The sequence below is a fragment of the Pteropus medius genome, unplaced genomic scaffold (assembly GCF_902729225.1).
Source record: "Pteropus medius unplaced genomic scaffold, Ma_sr-lr_union100, whole genome shotgun sequence".
Lineage (NCBI taxonomy): Eukaryota > Metazoa > Chordata > Mammalia > Chiroptera > Pteropodidae > Pteropus > Pteropus medius.
This window is the reverse complement of record NW_024340692.1, coordinates 3,172,794-3,193,163: the sequence shown is the minus strand read 5'-3', so window position 1 is coordinate 3,193,163 and position 20,370 is coordinate 3,172,794. Positions and strand designations below refer to the sequence as shown.

Below are 20,370 nucleotides of genomic sequence, written 5' to 3'. Positions count from 1 at the left end.
CTTCCTTCCTTCTTTCTCTCTCTCTTTCTCTTTCTCTCTGTCTCTCTGTCTCTCTGTCTCTCTGTCTCTCTGTCTCTCTCTCTCTCTTTAAGCATATAGTGGTGCTACCAAGTATATGTGTGATTCTGGTATAAGTGTGATTCTTATTTTTCTCATATTAGCTTGCTTAAAGCTTTTAGGATTTTCTCATTTTATATGAGCTTGTAAAATTTCAACATCATCTCTTAATCTGGGTCTTTTAAAAATTTATCCTTCTCAGACTATGGTGGGCCCTTTCACTCTCAAGACTTAAAGTTTTCTTTTGATTGAGGAAATGTTCTTTTATATTTTTTCTTCATTATGTTCTTTCTTTTGGCATTCTATTAGAGGTTGACCTGTTTTATTCTTATATTTTCCATTTTTTATACTATCTCCTGAATTGGCTTCTTGATGCAGGACAGGGCAGATTCCACCAAATAGGGAGAACTCAAGCCTTGCGCCGAGAGAGAGTTCTTGGCTATGCTCAAGAAATTCATATGCACACCAAAGTTAGTCAGAAGGAAAGTTTGTTAGAAAAAGGTTAATGTCACCCCTGGGGTGATGTGAAATCTGGAGTCGCCCCAGCAGTTTGGAGGAGGAAGAAGAGAAGGAAGAAGAGGACGATGACAACGGTGATGTTGTGTGTTGTCCCTTGGTTCTTCCCTGCTGACTCAGCAAAGAATTACAGGTCAGTGAGATTTAGAAGAAGTAAGATCTATTGAAAGTATGTTTTAGGAGAGGGGCCATGCTAAGGAAGGCTATAGAATGTTAGAGATGAAGAGATTAGATAGTATGCCCCAAAGGGAGGAGCAGGTTTCCAGCCAGAAATGTCGTAACAACACAGAGATGGGAAGGTCCATTTATATTTGGGCCATGAGGGGAGATCCTAGATGATCCCTGTGTGAGGTCACCTTTATTGTCAGTTGGCTGCTGTATAATGCTTTGCCTACTGCTCATGTGCTTACCCAGAATTCAGTCCGTTATAGATTCATGAACTTCTAGGCATAGTCATGATATTATAATCATGGTATAGCAAGGCTGAAGTTATGGGCAGTACTTCCTGCGCATGCGTTTGTAGCTGGTTTAACCAGTGGCTTTTATGGCCTTTATTTTATTTATTTTTTAATTAATTAATTAATTATTTTTTAATGGTGACATTGGTTAATGAAATCCATTAAGTTTCAGCTCTACATTTTAACAGTAAGGCATATATGTTTACACTGTGTGTTCACCTCCCATAGTTAGATTTCTTTCTGTCACCACATATTTGACCTCTTTACCCCGTCTACCTCCCCCTTCCCCTCTGGTTACCACTAGTCTATTGTCTATGTCCATGAGTGTCTGTTTGTTTGTCCTGTTCATTTGTTGCTTTTAGGTTTATAGCTCACATATAAGTGATATCGTGTGATTTTCAACTTTTTCTGTCTGGCTTATTTCGCTTAGCATGATTATCTCGAGGTCCATCCATGTGGCAAATGGCAGTATTTCATCTCTTCTTATTGCTGACTTTTATGGCTTTTGGGCTCTAGGATTTGGGATAATTTATAACCCTAAAAGGGAGGTGTTCCTGGGAGGTACTTAAGGAAGATCTTCAAGGGAGGTTTTTATGGTTACAGAGCTGGGCCTGTCACTCACGCCTAACTACCTAACAGTTAACTCTCCATAGACAGAGCATGGTAGAGAGAGAGCCTAAGAGAGACTCTGAGGGACAGAGACGGTAGAGAGAGACCGGAACAGTGAGAAGGACAGAGAAAAAGACACTGAGAGAGACCGAGAGAAAGACACTGAGAGGCATCTTGAGTGTTTGGGGAATTCAGTTTACATATCATTCTTAGTTTCTGTGAATTACAGTTTAAAGACTTTGTTTACCCATGTTCCTTTGATGGTATGGACATACAGTGTGAAAGGATAAGAGTACCATAGCATGAAAAGGTAAGAATATGTGAAAGGCCTGCTGGCAGTTCTCAGTCTTTGATCCTTCTGTTCCCCATGGTTTTAGCCATAGGGAATGAATGATTTTTATTTTGTGTAGGATGTGACTTAAAGACTCAGTTTTTCTGTTTTCCAATCGTGGTGTGGGGAAATGGTTTGTTAGCAATCCCAGCAGAAATCTCCTTTGTTCTGCAGATATCCTCCTGGTCTGACTGTAGGGCTGATCAGCATATTGGAGTCTGAATATAGCTTGATTTAATATTTTAGTTCTCTTGTCTCCTCCCTACATTATTCTTACTTTTTCCATCAATAAATAGATTTTTTTCTATTTGCTCTATTTCATTATTTGAATTTTTAAATTTAGAAACCAAGTCTTTTAAGAAATTTCTTATTTCATTTTTTTTTAAAAGCAGTCTTATTTAAAAGAATAACTTTTTAATCTTTCTGATTATAATTTACGGTTTTTTTTTCTGTTTCTTGTATTATCTTTGTTTTCTGTTGGGTAACTTCTCTCTATTCTTAGGTTTTTCTTTAATGATGATGGTTTTCTTCAAGTGCATGATGATTCTTTACTGACTGTTCATATTTTTGTATGAAGGTCTGTATTGCTCAAAGTAGTTATGTTGCTCATAATAGATTCACTTTACATTTTTGTATATCTTTTCTAGAAGGCTCCTCCTGTGAATGGAAGGATTGACTGGACTTTTTGTTAAAAATAAAAATAGGGGGTGGGGGAGAATTTACAAAAAGGAAGCTTTCCTGAAGAATGGAGTATGACAGATAGACTTCACTGTAAAGAAGGAAAGTTAGGCTCTTAAGTCATTTCCTTTCTGACTGTATTGTTTGCCCCAACAGTTATAGTAGGGATCTTTGTTAAGCAAATAGTTGTTTTGAAAGTAATGTGCTGCAGGCAAATTATGCAAGTAGCTCTTCTGAACTTGGGTGAGTGGGAAGACCAGTTTTCTGGTAAATGGTTCCTTAATTAGTTATCTTGATTCCTGGGGCTTCTGCTCTCTATATTTCCTGAGTAGATACTTAGATCTCTGGGCCTCTTTTAGGAAAAACAGCTCCTTTTCTACTATAGACACCATTTGGGTTTTGAATTATGAGATTTCTCCTCAGAATTCGTCCCTGAGCCCATTCTTCTATCTTTCAGATATTTGTTAAGTTTATGGTTTATTTTGGACCCCTTTTCTTTGTTTTCTTTCTTTCTTTCTTTTTTTTTTCAGGTGAGGCAACCCTTGGTTGACCTCACAGATTGCAAGGATCTTGTCAGCTTACAATCCCTTATTTTTTATTTTTTTTACTCCTACAGCACCTAGTCTTCCTACGTAGTCTCCCATTCAAGTACTAACCAGGCCAGACCCTGCTTAACTTCCGAGATCAGACGAGATCGGGGTTGTTCAGGGTGGCATGGCCATAGACTCTTTTTCTGGTTTTACATGCTCATAGGGATTTAGTTAAGGCAGTGTGATTGAGGATGTCATTGTCATGTTGTCAGTTTATCCTCAAGAGGGAATATAATATTTTTAGGTTATAATGTATTCCAGTATTTTGACATATCGTATTTATATTTAACCAGTGTCTTGTTGTTGTGCTTTAAGGTTATTTTATTTTTTAAAAATTATATAATGATGCTGTGATTAATGGCATTGTGGATGAAGCTTTGCCTGCATCACTGATTTCAGTCGGTGGTGCTATTATTGACATAGTGGACGGAAGCTGGAATTGCTAAACATCTTGAAATGAATAGGATAATCCTGCTCAATTAAAGAGTTTTACTACTCCAAATGTCAATAGTATCATTTTGGAAAAACACTGGCCTTAACCATAATTCTTTATTTTTTAGACCTTTTGGTACTATATTATATGTTCTTATAAGTTTTTTGGTGGGATATCTGTATACAGAAGTTTGTATGCATGTGTTTTAGTTAGATGCAAAGGCAGAGAGAATATACTAGTGAACTCCCATGTTTACTTATCACCCAGCTTGAATAATTATCAACACATGACCAATCTTGTTTCATCTAGAAACTTCTACTTCTTCTGCTCTTCTGCTTCCTCTACCACCAATGGATTATTTTGAAGCAAGTTCCAGACATCATGATATTTTACCTACAATTACATTTAGTGTTTATAGTCAACTTTTATTATTCACAGCAGTTATGTTTTATAAAGTCATTGCGAACACTGAATTAGCAAACACTGAACCATGGCTACTACGGTGAATAAAAGATTAGATTTCTGTGTGCCTCCAGTCACAACAGTTTTGTCAGTTGATCAATATGTAACTTTGTTTTATGGGTGGTTTCCATTTAAGAATATTTAATTTAATATGTATTGATTTATATTGAACTCATGACCAATAGCATTATAACTCATGCTCTAACAAAGCCCTTTTGTACGTAGGAACACTAAACAGTAGCACTTCAGCAATATGCTTGGTTTGGGAAGTCTCATCTCTTCCTAATGTGTCTTTTTTTAATGAAAGGTTGCTGGATTCTGTTAGTTGTATTTTCTGTATCTACCTTGTTTTGTTTTCTATTCTTTTGATAGGTATAATACATCAATTGATGGTTTTAGGAGTTAAACCAACCTTGCATTTCTGGGATAAATTCCACTTGGTCATGATGTATAATTCTTTATAATATATTGTTGGATTGGGTTTGTTAGTATTTTTTTTTGAGGATTTTTTACATTGGTATTCATAAGAGGAATTAGTCTGTAGTTTTCTTGTAATGTCTTTTTTTATCTTAATGAGGTTTTATACTGGGATTTTAAAATAGGTTGGGAAATATTCCCTTTCTTCAGCTTTTTTGGAAGAGTTTTAAAGAATGTGGTATTAATTCTTCTTTAAATGTTTGATAGAATTCAGTGGTGAACGCGTGTAGGACTGGGCATTCTTTGTGTATAATTTTTATTTTTATTACTAATTGAATTTACTTGTTGATTCAGGTTTTCTGTATTTTCTCAAGTCAGTTTTGGTGCTTGTGTCTTTCTAGGAATTTGTTCATTTCTTCTAAGTTACCTAATTTTCTGGCATATAATTTTTCTTATATTTCTTTATACTTTTTGTTTTTATTAGGTAGCTAGTAATATACTCTTAAATTTCTGATGCTGGTCATTTGAAGTATATCTCTTTTTATTATGGTCATTTTGGCTAAAGGTTTGTCAGATTTTTTTTTTTTTTTGATCTTTTCAAAGAACCAGCTTTTGGTTTCATTTATTTTCTCTATTGTTTTTCTATTTTCTGTTTCATTGATTTCTTCTCTAATCTTTATTATTATTCCTTCATTCTTCTTGATTTAGGCTTAGTTTGCTCTTATTTTTTCAGTCTCTTATAGTGGAACATTAGATTATTGACTTCAGACCTTTTTCCTTTCTTAATGTAAGTATGTATAGGTATAAATTTTCCTCTAAGCATCACTTTAGTTGCATCCCCTATGTTTTAATATTGTGTGTCTTAATTTTCCCTTATCTCAAAATATTTTCTGGTTTTTATTTTAATTTCCTCCTTGACTGATTGTTTATTTAGGAGTATATAGTTAACATTCCACATATTTGTGAGTTTCCCAATTTTTTTCTCATTTGATTTCCAATTTTATTTCGTTGCATTCAGATAACATCTTTGCTATTATTTCTTTTTATATTTATTGAGTTTTTTGTAATGTTCTAGCATATGGTCTATCTTGGGAATGTTCCAGGTATACTTGAAAAGTATATATAAATATATATATATTTATTTATTCTGTTGTTTTTGGGTAGAATATTCGAATGATGTGTGTGGTCTAGTGTTTATAGTGTTATCCATGTCTTCTGTTTCCTTGTTGGTCTTCTGTTTAGTTCTGTTTATTTTTGAAAGTGGGTGTATTAGTCAAGATTTGCAGAGAAACAGAATCAAAATGATTTGTGTGTGTGTGTGTGTGTGTGTGTATAAAGAGACTTATTTTAAAGAATTTTCTTATGTGATTATGCAGATTGGCAAGTTCAAATCTGCAGTGTGGGCTGGCAGGTTCGAGACTGAGAAGAGTTGATGGTGCTGATAAAGTCTGAAGGAAAATTTCTTGTTCAGGGAGGCTGGTCTGTTTGTTCTGTTCAGGCCTTCAACTCTTTGGATGAGACACGCCCACATTGTGGAGGGCATTCTGCTTACTCAGAGTTCACCAATTTTATCTAAAAACACACTCCATATTTATACTTAAAATTAACCATCAGAGAAGGCTGTTGAAGTCTAACTATTGTAATTGAATTGTCAATTTCTCCTTTAATTTGTCATTTTTGCTTCGTATATTTTGGTCTTCTGTTATTAGGTGCATATATATTTATAATTGTTATATCTTCCTGATGGATTGACTCTATTATCATTATGTTGTTTCTCCAGACTTTGCTTTCAATGTATTTAAGTCTTTGAATCTAAAGTTAAGTCTTATGCTGACAGCACATTTTTGGACCATGTTTTTTAATAAAGTATGACAAGCTCTGTCTTTTGATTGGATTGTTTAATCTATTTATCTTTAATGTTATTGATATAGTTAAATTCTGTCATTTCACTTTTTGTCTTCTCTATGTCTCCTGTCTTTTTTGTTCCTGTGTTCCTCCTTTACTATTTTCTTTTGCATTCAGTGAATATTTTCTGATGTAGCATTTTAATTTCTTTAACGATTTTTTTCCCTCTTTTTTTTTTTTTTAAGTTGCTGCTGTAGAGTATTTTAACAGAATAAGCTTCAGATTTTTCCAAACTTAATTCTAGGGATATATAGAAACATTACTGAAATACAGCTATATTCCCTTTTATCCCTTTTTGTGGTGTTTTTGTTATACATATTAAATCTATTAATGTTACAAACACAACAATGCATTTTTATAATTATTCCTTCATGATATGTTGTTATTTTCTTAGCCCAATAAAACTTTGCTACCATCCACCTCATTTGTGTTATTGGCAATTATATTACACGTGTTACATTTTTTATATGTTTAAAGCCCATCAATACATTATGTACATATTTTAAGCAATTGCTTTTCAAATCAGTTAAGAGAAGTATAAAAACATGCTTTTAAACTGTCTTTTATTATAATTACATGACTACCTTTAGCGATGCTCTTTGTTTTTTTGTGTGGATTCAAATTACTGTCTGGGGCCACTTGGTTCTTGTTAGAATTTTTATTTCTTTTTTGATCTCTATTTTTGAAATATTGTCATAATACCTTTCTTTACTTTTTAAAACGTGATTTCCTTCAGTTTTGCGAACATATTTATAATAGCTATATTTGATTTTTTTTTTTAATAAATCCAACATGTGGTCACTCTCCCAAGCAATTTCTGTTGTCTTTTTTCCTTGTGGTATATGGATTATACTTTTCTGTTTCCTTGTATAACTTGTAAATTTGTTTTTTAAAACATGCACATTTCAGATATTACATTGTAGCAATTTTGGTTATTGGTTTCCCCCATACCTCTCCTCCAGACTTGTTATCATTTGCTTGTTTACTTGATTGTCGACTGGCTGGACTATTTTAGTAAAGTCTGTTTCCCCTCCCACAGTGTTAAGTCTCTGATAGTGGTCCTAAGGAGAGTGCAGCTTTGGCTTAGTCCATAGTCACCCTAGGATGACAGTGATTTTGGTAGGGTTCTCTTCTTTTTTCTCTTGACCACACCCAGCTGTTAAACTTCACCAATTGGTAGCTGATTGCTAAATTGTTTTCAACAATGCCCTAGGGCATAAATTACTCTACAATCCAGCTGTGACTCCTTTGAAGTTTCTGAGTCAGTGTTTGATATTTTTTCCAACCCTTTAAGTGCTCCTCTCAGTTGTCTTCTCATTTTTCTCCTGCCAACTAGCAGGCCTAAGGTTGGCATGTATCTTGAATCTCCCACCAACTACCTTACACCACAACCTACACTATCCTTGAGAGTGCCTCTAGGCTTGAACTTCTCCACATTGTGCTGCAAATGAATTTAATTCCTTTTGGGAAGAGATTAGGACCTATATGTTTTATATCATGCTCTCTACCCCTCCCCTACACCAGGGAAAATCTGAGCCAGGCCTCTGGAGCTGGGTGTGTGGACAATATCATGCTTCTCTCTGAGTGACAGCCGCACTCTAGGAGCTGATTGCTTGGTGGAAGAGAAGCTACAGCCTTAGGTCCTCTTTGCTTGACTCTCCCGGTATAGAACCTTTGCTGCCATAAGCTGTGGTAAGGGAGTTTGGGTCTCCAATATTCTCAGTACTGTATGCCAAAGGCAGAATGTTTTAATCCACAAATGAGGGCTGGGCAGAAGAATGGAGTCCCCTCCTCTCAACTGCACTTGCCTAAGACTTGGCCTCTGCAACAGTTAGCTGGGGTGGGAACAGGATGAAAATGCTCCTGGGAAAAAAAGCCCTCCAACTGGGGACTTGGGAGATATGGAGCCCTGTGTTCTTTACTGCAGCAATCTGGAGTAGATTCTTCACCTTGCTGATCTCGGAGGGTGGAGGAAGGGAATGGTCTTGGTTCTGAAACCATAAGTGCTTGCCTCTCTTACTGAATTTTTATGATTTTGCTGAATAGGTATTTCTGCATTTGCTGTTTGCCCTTTGGGTCATTTACAAAGGATTTCAATGTTTTTTATGGTTTTTACTAGTTTTGCTGGGAAGTGGGTCAGCAAAGCTCTTCACACTATCATGTCAGAAGTCGATATCCCAATGTTTGGTGTTTTAAGCTTCTAGACTTTGGGCTAATTTGTTATCTAGCAATAGATGACTTATACACTGGATCAAAAGATATATAGAGTTGTAATTGTGATATCCACTGCCAAATTGTTGTGCAAATTGATACTTCTAGGAATGCAAGGAAGTGTCTATTTTCCCTATGTTATAGTCATTACATTGTTTTCAAACTTTTGCATCTTTGCTTATCTAAAAGGTAAAAAATAATATCCTGGAATAGTTTTCACTTGCATTTTTATATGCATGAATGAAGTCTAAGAGGCATTTTATATCCTTTTGTATAAACTTTTTCTTTTATCTATCTTGGTGTATCCATTGCCTATGGCATTTCTAATTCATGTCCTGTGGTACTGTTCAAATTCAGTATATTATGTATAGAATTTAGTGGCTTTTCCTTTGAGTGTTTTTAATACCTAACTTTTTCACTATTACATGCTTGCCTTTTTTGTTTTTTTTGTTTTTTTTTACTTTAAATTTCACATCTTGAGGGTAATCTTTGATACCTTTTGGTCTCTTTTTGAACAGAAAATCAATTCCCAAGTTCAGTCACTTTCTCTTTCGCAGTGTCACTCAAATCTAGTAATTCCTTTGTGTCCTTAACTTCCAAAGCCTCTGTCAAGGCTCTTAGCATCTCAGCTCTGAACATCTTATTGATTACTTTTTCAAACATCAGTTCTGTTTTACATCTTCTTTTTGAGACAAAGCAAGACAAAAGACACCAAAGAAAATAATTTATTAAATTTGGGTTAAAGGTAACCAATGAAAATTCTAGGACCTTTTTAATGGATATCTAGAGGAAACTTATTACCTTTAGGATTGGATGCCTAGGGGATACCAAATGTTGCAAGGAAACCGATTTGTGAGATTCAGAAATGCATGGCCATCATTAAAACATATTTCCACAACATTTACTCATTTAACAAATATCAGTTGAGTGTCATCTGAGTGTCAGACACTGTGCTAAAAGTTAGAGAAACAGCCTCGTACTTTCTAGTCAGGAAGAGACAATTTGTAATAGAATCTGCTAAGTACTATGATAAGTGTATTCATATTAATGTAATTATTTCTTTCCTTGATTTCTGGAAAAAGATGTAGAAAGTTTTCAATATTTCTAAGTAGAAGTTTAAGTTATTGAAAATAAAATTTTGATTTCCCTAATAGAATAATACCACACAAATAATAAACATTTGTGTATATGTATTTTCCTTATGAATTTGCAGAAATGATTATTTTCTTTGATTTATAGATATTTGAATTTACCTGTTATTTTATGAGTTTATTATGAACTGCTACTAACAAAAACACATTTTGGATATATTACTTTTTAAAAAAATTTAATTTTTGTTTTATATTAGTTTCAGGTATATAGTAAAATGGTTAGACATTTATATAGTTTATTAAGTGATTCCCGCAATTATTCTAGCACGCATCTGTCTCTATACTAGCTGTTATAATACTGTTTACTAAATTCCCTAGACTGTACTCTACATCCGTGACTATTTTGTAACTACTAATTTGTACTTCTTCATCCCTTCTTCTTTTTACCCATCCTCCCACTCCCCCTCCCCTCTGGCAGTTACCATGTTGTCCTCTGTATCTGTGAGTTTGTTTTCATTTAGGTTGTTCCTTTTGTTCCTTAGATTCTGCATATAAGTGAAATCATATGGTAGTTATCTTTCTCTGTCTGACTTATTTCACTCAGCATAATACCCTGTAGGTTCATCCATGTTGTTGCAAATGATAAGATTTCATTTATTTATGGTTGAGTAATATTTCATTGTAATGAATATATCACTTGTTTATTAGTACTGCAAATTTCCTTGCTTATACATAAATTTTTAGCTCATAATATTACTAGTGTCATAAAAGTTCAACCACTTTTATTTTTGAATGCGTAGGAAACATTACAACTTCAATGGAGAGAAACGATAAACAATGAAGAAACAGTAACATGGAGTTTCATTGAATATTAGTACATTAGAAACTTGAATTGTTCAACTTGTCTTTGGATAACTAAAAATATATTATAGTTTTAAATGATCCTACCAGAAACATTTCTAATCGTGTTGGTAAGGTTCTCTTTTTCATTTTGGTTTCAATGGATTGAAGGACTTCTCACACTGATTATTGATTTGAAATTAGATCAGAAGATGTTAACTAAGTTCTTATATAGATTTCTGGTTTGGATAATATTTTCATGATAATTATACCTGCTTTTCCGCCTAGTTTCAGAAATTACTTTAGAGGTAAGAGCATAATAAAGCATATTTAAGTTGATGTTGTTTTTATGATTCGTTAAATATGATTAAGCAGATCTTACAGAGACTTCTTTTGCTCATGTGGGTCTATAGCTTCTTGAATACTGCTTTAACAATATTTATATTTCATTATAATTATTTATATGTTTCAGTCTTTTGCCTTTACCCTTGAACAATTATGAAGATAAGGGCCATATCATACATGTTTTCTGTAGTGCCTAACACAGTTCTTCAATTAGTGCACAAAAGCATTGAATAAATGAATGAACGAGCAGGCAAGCTAATGATATTAAAATACAAGATAGTGGAAACTAATGTCTTCAACATAAGAATAAATAAGTATATTTTTATATTAAGAAGTTAATGTTAGGAAACAGTTTAAGAAAGTCCTCAAATTTGTTTTGTTCTTTGCATCCAGTGAATAAACTATGTAATTCAATAAATGCTTGAAAAATTGATTCGATTTATTGAAAGAATTTTTCATTCTTTCACATAAAATGTGTTAGCTTTAATTTAATAAGCATAAGATCAAGTCTTGGATTTGATAATAGTATTTGTGAAAGTCCCAATTTTTATTTAGTTCTTTAACTTCTATTGGACTGAAAGTGTAGATTCCTAGAAAATTGTCTAAGTGACTTTAGTTAAAATAATTAATTTGAACATTTAATCACATATATTATCAAAGAGAAAACATCACATCATAAGCTCATGCAAAAAGAAAGTTTGAAACTATAACAGTAGGAATTTGGGTTAAATATGATGGATTGAGCAAAGTATTTCTTGCTATAGTTGACTCTTAAACAACACAGTGGTTAGGGGTGCTGACCCCCTACATAGTCAAAAGTTTTTGACTCCCACAAAACTTTACTAATAACCTGCTGTTGACCAGAAGCCTTATTGATAACGTAAACAGTTGATTAACATATATTTGTATGTTATATATGTTATATACTGTGTTCTTACAATAGAGTAAGCTAGAGACAAGAAAATGTTATTAAGTAAATCATAAGGAAGAGAAAATGCATTTACACTACTATACATATTCGTTGAAGAAAATCTGTGCATGAGTGGACCCAAGCAGTTCAAACCTATGTTTTTGAAGGGTCAGCTATACTTCCAAAAATCTCACTTAAATGATTGAAAGGGATTTTTGAAAATGTATGGATAAAGAGAGCAGGAGAAAACAATGGGCAAGAAAGATGTTACTAAATTTTTGAATGATGTTTACTGAATTGATAAGTGGTAACTGACTAAGCAAAATGGAGAAAGTTGAAATCGATGATACCTAATAAGCTTTGTAATAGATAAAAACAAAGACCTCTGATGGATGAAGTGAGTGATGATTATAAAAAAAATAGGAAAATTGACTTACAGTCTATGTAAAGAGCACATAGACAGACTCCCAGTACTCCTCTTATCAAGGCAGGAGGCAAGAGTTTTATTCTCTTGAGAAATCAAAACAAGTAGCCTCTGGACTTAGGGATCTCAGAGATATCAAGGTACAGTGGTTAGAGTTAGGCTGAGAAATAAATGAAAGCCCATTCTTCTGAACAATGAACACTCACTGAATTGTTTAGCTCCGAGAGTGCTGGAAGCTGTGCATTGTCATATTCAAGCAGAAGGCTTAAGAATTCTTCTCTGGAGAAACTGAGCAGACTTAGAGAAAAAACAAAGAGACACTAACATTTAGGAGTCCCCTAACAAAATGACAGGTGCTCCATTCAGGTATCTATAGAGTGGATTTCCTGTTGGCAAGCTGCTCCCCTCTGACCCCCGACCCCGTCTACGAAAACTACCAATAATTTTCTTTAGTGCTTCAGTCTTAAATATAAATGGACAACAAAGGATCATAAGACAGTTGAAGAAAACTTCCATCATGAAAGATAAGAAATCAAAAGTAAGTGAGAAATGGACCTCAGAGGAGACAGAGACAATGCAGAAGAAAACTATGATAAATATCTTAATGCAGATAAGAGGTTTTACATGTATGAAACGACTGGGAGGCAAAAAATGAGAAGGAATACATGGAAATTAAATGATTGTCAAAAAAGCAACGAGAAGATATGGAAAAGAAGTTGAGTAAGTCTCAAAAATTTGAACAAAGGAACAAAGAAGTAAATAGGAGCAAAAAGAAAAGAATATTAGAGAATCAATCTACATGTTCTAACAGTAATTATTAGGAATTTGAGAATTAGAGAACAGATAAAAGGACATTATTAAAGAAGTAATTCAAGAAATTTCTCAGACTCAAGAGACTTGAGTTCTCAAGTTCAAATGCTTTTGACCATACAGGTCCACTGATATAGACTAGTAATATAGAAAAGTATTTTACGCTTCTCCTTGGGAATTCTGGAGGTAGTGGTAAGTAAATAAAAATCCGAGCAAATGAAGTGACACACAATTTTTATTTTTTAAAAAAAGAAGGAAGAGTTTTATTAGCATTTCTCTATATCTCATTAATTAACACAGCCACTAAATCATTACTTCCTGCTAGGATGCCATGTGATGCCATATTGATTGTGAGGGGACTGTGAACCTAAGTCCCTTAAAAATTCCCATTCCAGAGAGTTTATTTTTTAAAAATAGTTTCCAATGTTCTCTTTTCTTCCCCCAACTTCTGAGTTATTGCATCTTACCTCTTACATTAGGTATTAGAGAAGGGGGTCTCTACTGATTTTCCTTTGAGATCCACACACAATTCAGGAGCCTTACAGTTCAACATAAGTTGCTCCTTCTCTTGGTGGGCATGTATTTAATGGTAGAAGGAAAGTAAGGAGGATAAGGCTGTTAAAGATCTGATAGAATGTTAAAGGAAAAATGTACCAAAGGTATTTAAAGAGGCCCTAGAAAGCAAGTAAGATTTTTTTTTGCTCATCTTTAACAGTTGGTTAGTGAAAAATTCTCTAATGAGATGGCATACACACACACACACACACACACACACACACACACACACACACAGTGACATTAATTCAGCCAACCAGATGGTGAGGTCATTGATAACAGTGACATATTTCTTAGCTCCAAAAGAAACAAAAATTTATATATGAAAGGAAATACAATATACTATGTTGCTCAGTTGTGAACAATAATTATTATGGATGATTAGTAATATAAAAAATAGTATTGGGTGGCTCCATAGTGTAGTGGTTAGCACGTCTGCTTTACATGCAGAAGGTCCTGGGTTCATGCTCCAGGTAGAGCCACGAACCATACACCTGGTGCGCCAGGCCCTGTGTGCGCCAGGCCTCCTGAGTGCACCCTAAGTGTGCCAGGGGTGCCAGGCCCCCGGTGCGTGCTGTGAGCGTGTGAGAGGAGACGCCCCGCCTTCAGAGATCCAGTTCTGAATGGGAAATGGCAACATCCATAGGTCAGGGGTGGAAGTGGGGCGGGGGGCGGGAGGATGGAATTAAAGAGGAAAAAAAAATTAATATCGATGGAACCAAAAAGTGAGATATATAAAGATTAGTCAGCACTGCTATACCAGAGGTGCTAAAGTAAGAGGAAAAAAAAATTAGTATCGATGGAACCAAAAAGTGAGATATATAAAGATTAGTCAGCACTGCTATACCAGAGGTGCTAAAGTAATCTATTTTAGGGAAAACTCATAGAATGGGGATCCCTGGCAAGTGTGCAGCTATTCCATTGTCCTCTTTACTCTGGGGTAGTATAAAGCAGGGGTACACATGTTTAATTCTGGGGGAATACAGTGGCATGATGAGGCATGGTTCCTGGTATTATGAGAGGCTGGAAGACACTAGAAAAATTATATTTTGCTACCTGCTTATTTCTTGCTAACCCAATCTTCACTTTGTAAGTATAGATAATAGCTTGGATAATGAGGCATATTGAGTTATTGGAATCTATGTGGTTTTAATATTTTGGATAGCAAGTAGCAAAGTTCACAAAGTTCACATAGTGTAGTAGCCCTATCACATGCATAAAATATATCAAATCTGTTCCTGTGATCACTGGATTCAAGGGAAAGAATGGGTAAGAGGTATAAGATTACGTCTCAAGTTAGACATTTAAGAAATATGATAAGGGAAGAGTGACATCAGTAAGATGGTAGAATAGAAAGTCCTAGTCCTTGTTGCCCCACAGAAACACTAATTTCATTGCATATAGACGAAGATATCTTTATGAAAAGTCTAGATTCCATTAAGTTGCAGTATCCAAGATGAGCACAAAACTAGGAACACTTGAAACCGTTAAGAAGAGCAATTTTATTTTGCCTGTATCAGTCTCCCCCTCAAGGAGGTGCAGTTCAGTGCTGAGAGGTTGCCTCAACCCATGACTTCTTCCCTGGGGTAGGGAGAGGTGGCAAAGAGAGAGTGAAGGTCCATCAGACATTCCTGGCCTTTGGTACACTGCCTGAGGTGCTAGATTCTGTCTCGTCTCAGAGTGCTGACAGAATCAGCATAGTCCAGATGCCTGGGGCAGCTAAGAACAAAATAAGAAGGGCAGGCAGCTTGCCGTTGCCTGGCAAAGCTCTGTGGAATTGGGAGAAGGCACTGAAACTGAGGCATCACCATGAGAAAGGAGGGAGAGGAGTAGAGCCTGCATTCAAAGTCTTGGCCTTTTATTGTGCTCCCTGAGGTGCCAGTTTCTGTCTCACTGGAAATAGCAGTGCTCATGAAACTGGCATACCTTGATGGGGGAAACTAAAAACAAAAGAAAAATGGTGGATTCATATTCTTTGAGAGGCTCTCAGAATCTCTAGCTGAACTTACTGGTGAAGGTCTTACCCTGTCAAAGCCAGTTCATGAAGCCTGGGAGAAGTGGTTATTTCTTCAAATGCACAGACATCAACACAAAGCTATAAGGAACATGAAGAATCAGGGGAACATTAAATTATCAAAGGAACAAAATACATATCTAGTAACCTACCCTAAAGAAATGGATATTTATGAATTGCCTGACAAAGAGTTCAAAATACATATCTTTAAGGAGGTCACTGAGTTATAAGAGAACATAGATAAGTAACTAAAGGAAATCAGGAAAACAATACATTAAAAAAGAAAATGTTAGCAAGAAGAGACTAGAAACAAAAGTAAGCAAGTTCTGGAGCCAAAGAATATAACTGAAAAACTCAGCACTGGAGTTCAATAGCAGACTTGATCAAGCAGATGAATCAGTGAATCTGAAGATAAGTCATTTGAAATTATCTAGTGAGAGGAGCCAAAAGAGTAAAGAAAGAAAAGCAAAGAAAGCCTAAGAGACTTATGGGACAGCATTAGTGATTAATATACATTATGGAAGTCCAATGAGGAAAAGAAAGAGAGAAAGGTACAGAAAGTTTAAAGAAATAATGGCTTAAAACTTCCCAAATTTGGGTAGGGAAATGGACATTCATATTGATGAAGCTCAAAAGAATTCAAATAGGATAAAACTAAAGAATTTTACACAAAATATAATAAAATCGTCAGACGTCAAAGACAAATGAAGGAGATATACTTTTCCATATAAACAAAATTAAGAGAATTCATTACCACAAAAACTGCCTTACAAAAAATGCTGAAGGAAGTTCTTTAAGTTGAATAGAAAGGATGCTAAATAGCAACATGAAAGCATATAATATAAAATTTGCTGCTAAAGTAAATATATGGACAAATATAGACTAATGTAATACTGTAATGGTGGTATATTAATCATTTAATTCTGGTCTAAATGTTAAAAGACAAAAGTCTTAAGAACTATAACTTCAAAAATGTGTTTATGGCTATACAATATTAAAAAACAACTTGTGACATCAATAACAAAGTGTGGATGGGAAATATAGTTTTGTATTCAATTGAAGTTAAGTTGTTGTGAGCTTATAATAAACTTATAACTTAAGATATTTTATGTTAGCTTCCTGATAACCACAAAGAAATACCTATAGAGGATACACAAAGGAAAAGATAAAGGAATTAAAACATATCACTATGAAAAATCAACTATTACAAAGGAAGGTAGCAAGAGAAGGAAGAGGGACAAAAGGATTACAAGACAAACAGAAAACAGGTTTTAAAAATGGCAGTAGTATGTCCTTATCAATAATTGCTTTAAATGTAAATACATTAAACTCTCCAATCCAAAGACCTAGAGTGGCTGAATGAATAAAAGTTATATGAGACAAAATAGACTTTAAGTCCAAACTGTCACAAGAGACAAAGAAGGTCATTATATAAAGATAAGTCAATTCATCAGGAAGATATGATATTATAATATATGCTTTTAACATCCAAGCATCTAAATGTATAAAGGAAGCATTGACAGATGTAAAGAAATAGAGAGCAATGCAATAATAATAGGTGTTTTTAATACCCCACTTTCAACAATGGATAAACTATCTAGACCAATGGTCCCCAAACTTTTTGGCACAAGGGGCCAGTGATTCTATGAGAATCTAATGCCTGATGATCTGAGGTGGAGCTGAGGTGGAGCTGAGGTGGTGATGCTAGCCCTGGGGAGCAGCTGCAAATACAGATGTAGCTCTTCTTGCTAGCTTGCTGCTCACCTGCTGTGCGGCCGGTATCAGTCTGTGGCCCGGGGATAGGGGACACAGACTGATCTAGACTGAACATCAATAAAGAAATAGTGGACTCTAACAATACTATTAACCAAATGGACCTAACAGTGATATATAGAACATCCCACCAAACAACAGCAGAACACACACTCTTCTCAGGTGTCCATGGAACATTTCTAGGATAGATCATGTGTTAGGTAACAAAATAAGTTTACCAAATATAAGAAAATTGAAGTTATACCAATTATCTTTTTCAATGACAGTTGAATAAAAATAGAAATTAATAAGTCAGTAGGAGAAAGAAAACTGGAAAGTTCACAAATATGTGAAAATTAAACAGATTTAAAAGAAATAAGGGAAATAAAAAAGTTTAAGACAAACAAAAAGGAAAGCACAACATACCAAAACATGGGGTACAGCAAAAGTAGTATTTAGAGGGAATTTTATAATGATAAAGATGTACATTAAAAAATAAGAAAGATCTCAAAGAAACTACTTAACTTTATGCTTCAAAGACCTTGAAAAGGAAGGACAAACTAAGCCCAAGGTTAGCAGATAGGAGGAAGTAAGGATAGAGCAGAAATAAATCAGTTTGGAAAAACAATAGGAAAACAACCAACAAAACTAAGAGCAGGAAAAATCAATGAAACTAAGACTTAATTTTTTGAAAAGATCAATAAAATTGACAAACCTTTAGCCAGAGTAAGAAAAAAAGAAACAAGGCTCAAGTAAGTAAAATTAGAAGTGAAAGAAGAAGCATTACAACTGATGCTACTAAATACAAGGGTTCATAAGAGACTACTATGAACAAATATATACCAACAAAATGGATAACTTAGAAGAAAGTATAAATTCCCAGAAATAGAGAAACTACCAAGAGCGAATCATGAAAAACTAGAAAATCTGGTAAACCTATAAGTCCATACTACTCATGGTAATCTACATATTTAATGCAATCCCTACCAAAATCCCAGTGGCAATTTTTATAGAAAAAAAAAATCTTAAAATTCATGTAGAACCGCAAAAGATCTCGAATATCCAAAGCAGTACTGAGCAAGAAGTACCAAGCTGGAGTGATCACACTTCCTGAGTTCAAAATTTATTACAAAGTGACAGTAATCAAAGTAATATGGTACTGGCATAAAAACAGACATAGACCAATGGAAATAATGAAAAGCCCAGAAATAAATCCATGATTTTTGACAGTTGTATCAAGAATATACAATGGATAAAAGATACTTTTGTGAACAAATTTGGGAAATTTGGGTATCTACATATAAAATATAATTGGAACCATTTCTTATACTGTATACAAAAATAAATTCAAAATGAATTAAAGATTTGAGTTTAAGACCTGAAACTATGAAACCTCTGGAAGAAAACAGGGATCATCTTCAGGACATTGGTCTTGAAAATGATTTCTTTGATACTACAGCAGAAGTACAAGCCACAAAAGTAAAAATAGATAAGTAGGATTACCTGAAAATAAAAAACTGCACAGCAAAGGAAACAGAATAAAAAGGCTATCAACAGAATGGGAGAAAATATTTGCAAACCATGTGTCTGATAATGGGTTAATATCCAAGATATATAAGGAACACCTATAATTCAATAGCAAAATAACAAATAACCCAATTTAAAAATGGGCAAAAGAATTAAATAGACATTTGTGTAAAGAAGACATACGGTGGCCAACAAGCATTTGAAAATATGCTCAACGTTACTAATCATGACAAAAGAGCAAATCAAAACTCCAATTAGGTATTATCTAATACCTGTCAAGATGGCTATTATAAAAAAATTGAGCCAAAGGAAGTGTTGGTGAGGATGTGGAGTATTTGGAACCCTTCAACACTGTTGGTGGGAATGTAAAATGGTGCAGCCATTATGGAAAACATGGAGAGTTCTCAAAAAATTAGAAATAGAACTACCATATGATTCAGCAATCCCACTTCTGGGTATTATATCTGAAAAAAATGAAATCATGATCTTAAAGTGATATCTGTACCTCCACGTTCATTGCAGCATTATTCTCATTAGTCAAGATATGGTAATAACATAAATGTTCTTTGATGGATGAATGGATAAATAAAATGTGATATATAGATGCTGAGGAATATAGTTCAGCCTTGAAAAAGAAGGAAGTTATACTATATATAACAACATGGATGAAGCTGCAGGAAATTATGCTAAATGAAATAAGCTAGTCACAGGATGACAAATACTGCATGACTCCACTTATATGAAGTACCTAGAGTAGTCAAACTTGTAGAGAGTGGAATTATTTTTCTTAGAGTCTAAAGGAGAGGGGAAAATGGAAAGTTCCTGTTCAATGTATATAAAGTTTCATTTATGCAAGATGAATAAGTTCTGGAGATCTGCTGTGTAGCTTTGTACCTGTAGCTAATAATACCATATTGTGCACTTAAAATTTAAGGGGGGTAAATCTGATGATATGTTTTCTTACTACGATAAAAAAATTAACTATGGACTATATGAGAAACAAAAAAACATTTCTTCATTTTATTAAAGGAATTTTAACAACAACAAAAGGATATAATGTAAGTTTATATAACTTAAGGAAGACATTTGTGTGTGGTGCTGGGTACTGTTCTTTTCTGTTATGTCTTATTACTATGAGTAAAAAAGTAATGTGTAACAGATAAAAAATAAGGGATAAAATATGTGATTTCATTCTGATTTTAAATGTTTATCATCTATTAATTTGAAAGTTGTATATGTTAGTACAGCAGATTTTTTGGCTTTTTATTATTTAGAAAACTCCTAAGTTAATTGTTAAATAAAAACAATAAATCCTATATTGGGCAACACTTATTAACTACAAATGTTTATTTGGTTATACTTTATATGCTATTTATTATAAAGGCCTATCTTTTTTCTGTTTCCGTTTCTTATTTGAAACCTGAGAGATTTAAGG

The 20,370-nt window shown here is 34.2% G+C and overlaps 1 protein-coding gene and 1 pseudogene across 5 annotated transcripts in view; one reads left to right on the top strand and one right to left on the bottom strand.

Moving 5' to 3' along the window:
• The window catches only part of CNTLN (centlein), a 255,643-nt gene that overhangs the window by 10,045 nt on the left and 225,228 nt on the right, over positions 1–20,370 (top strand). The gene's annotated exons all lie outside the window — the stretch shown is intronic.
• Positions 3,257–3,375, bottom strand: LOC120592952 (uncharacterized; annotated as a pseudogene).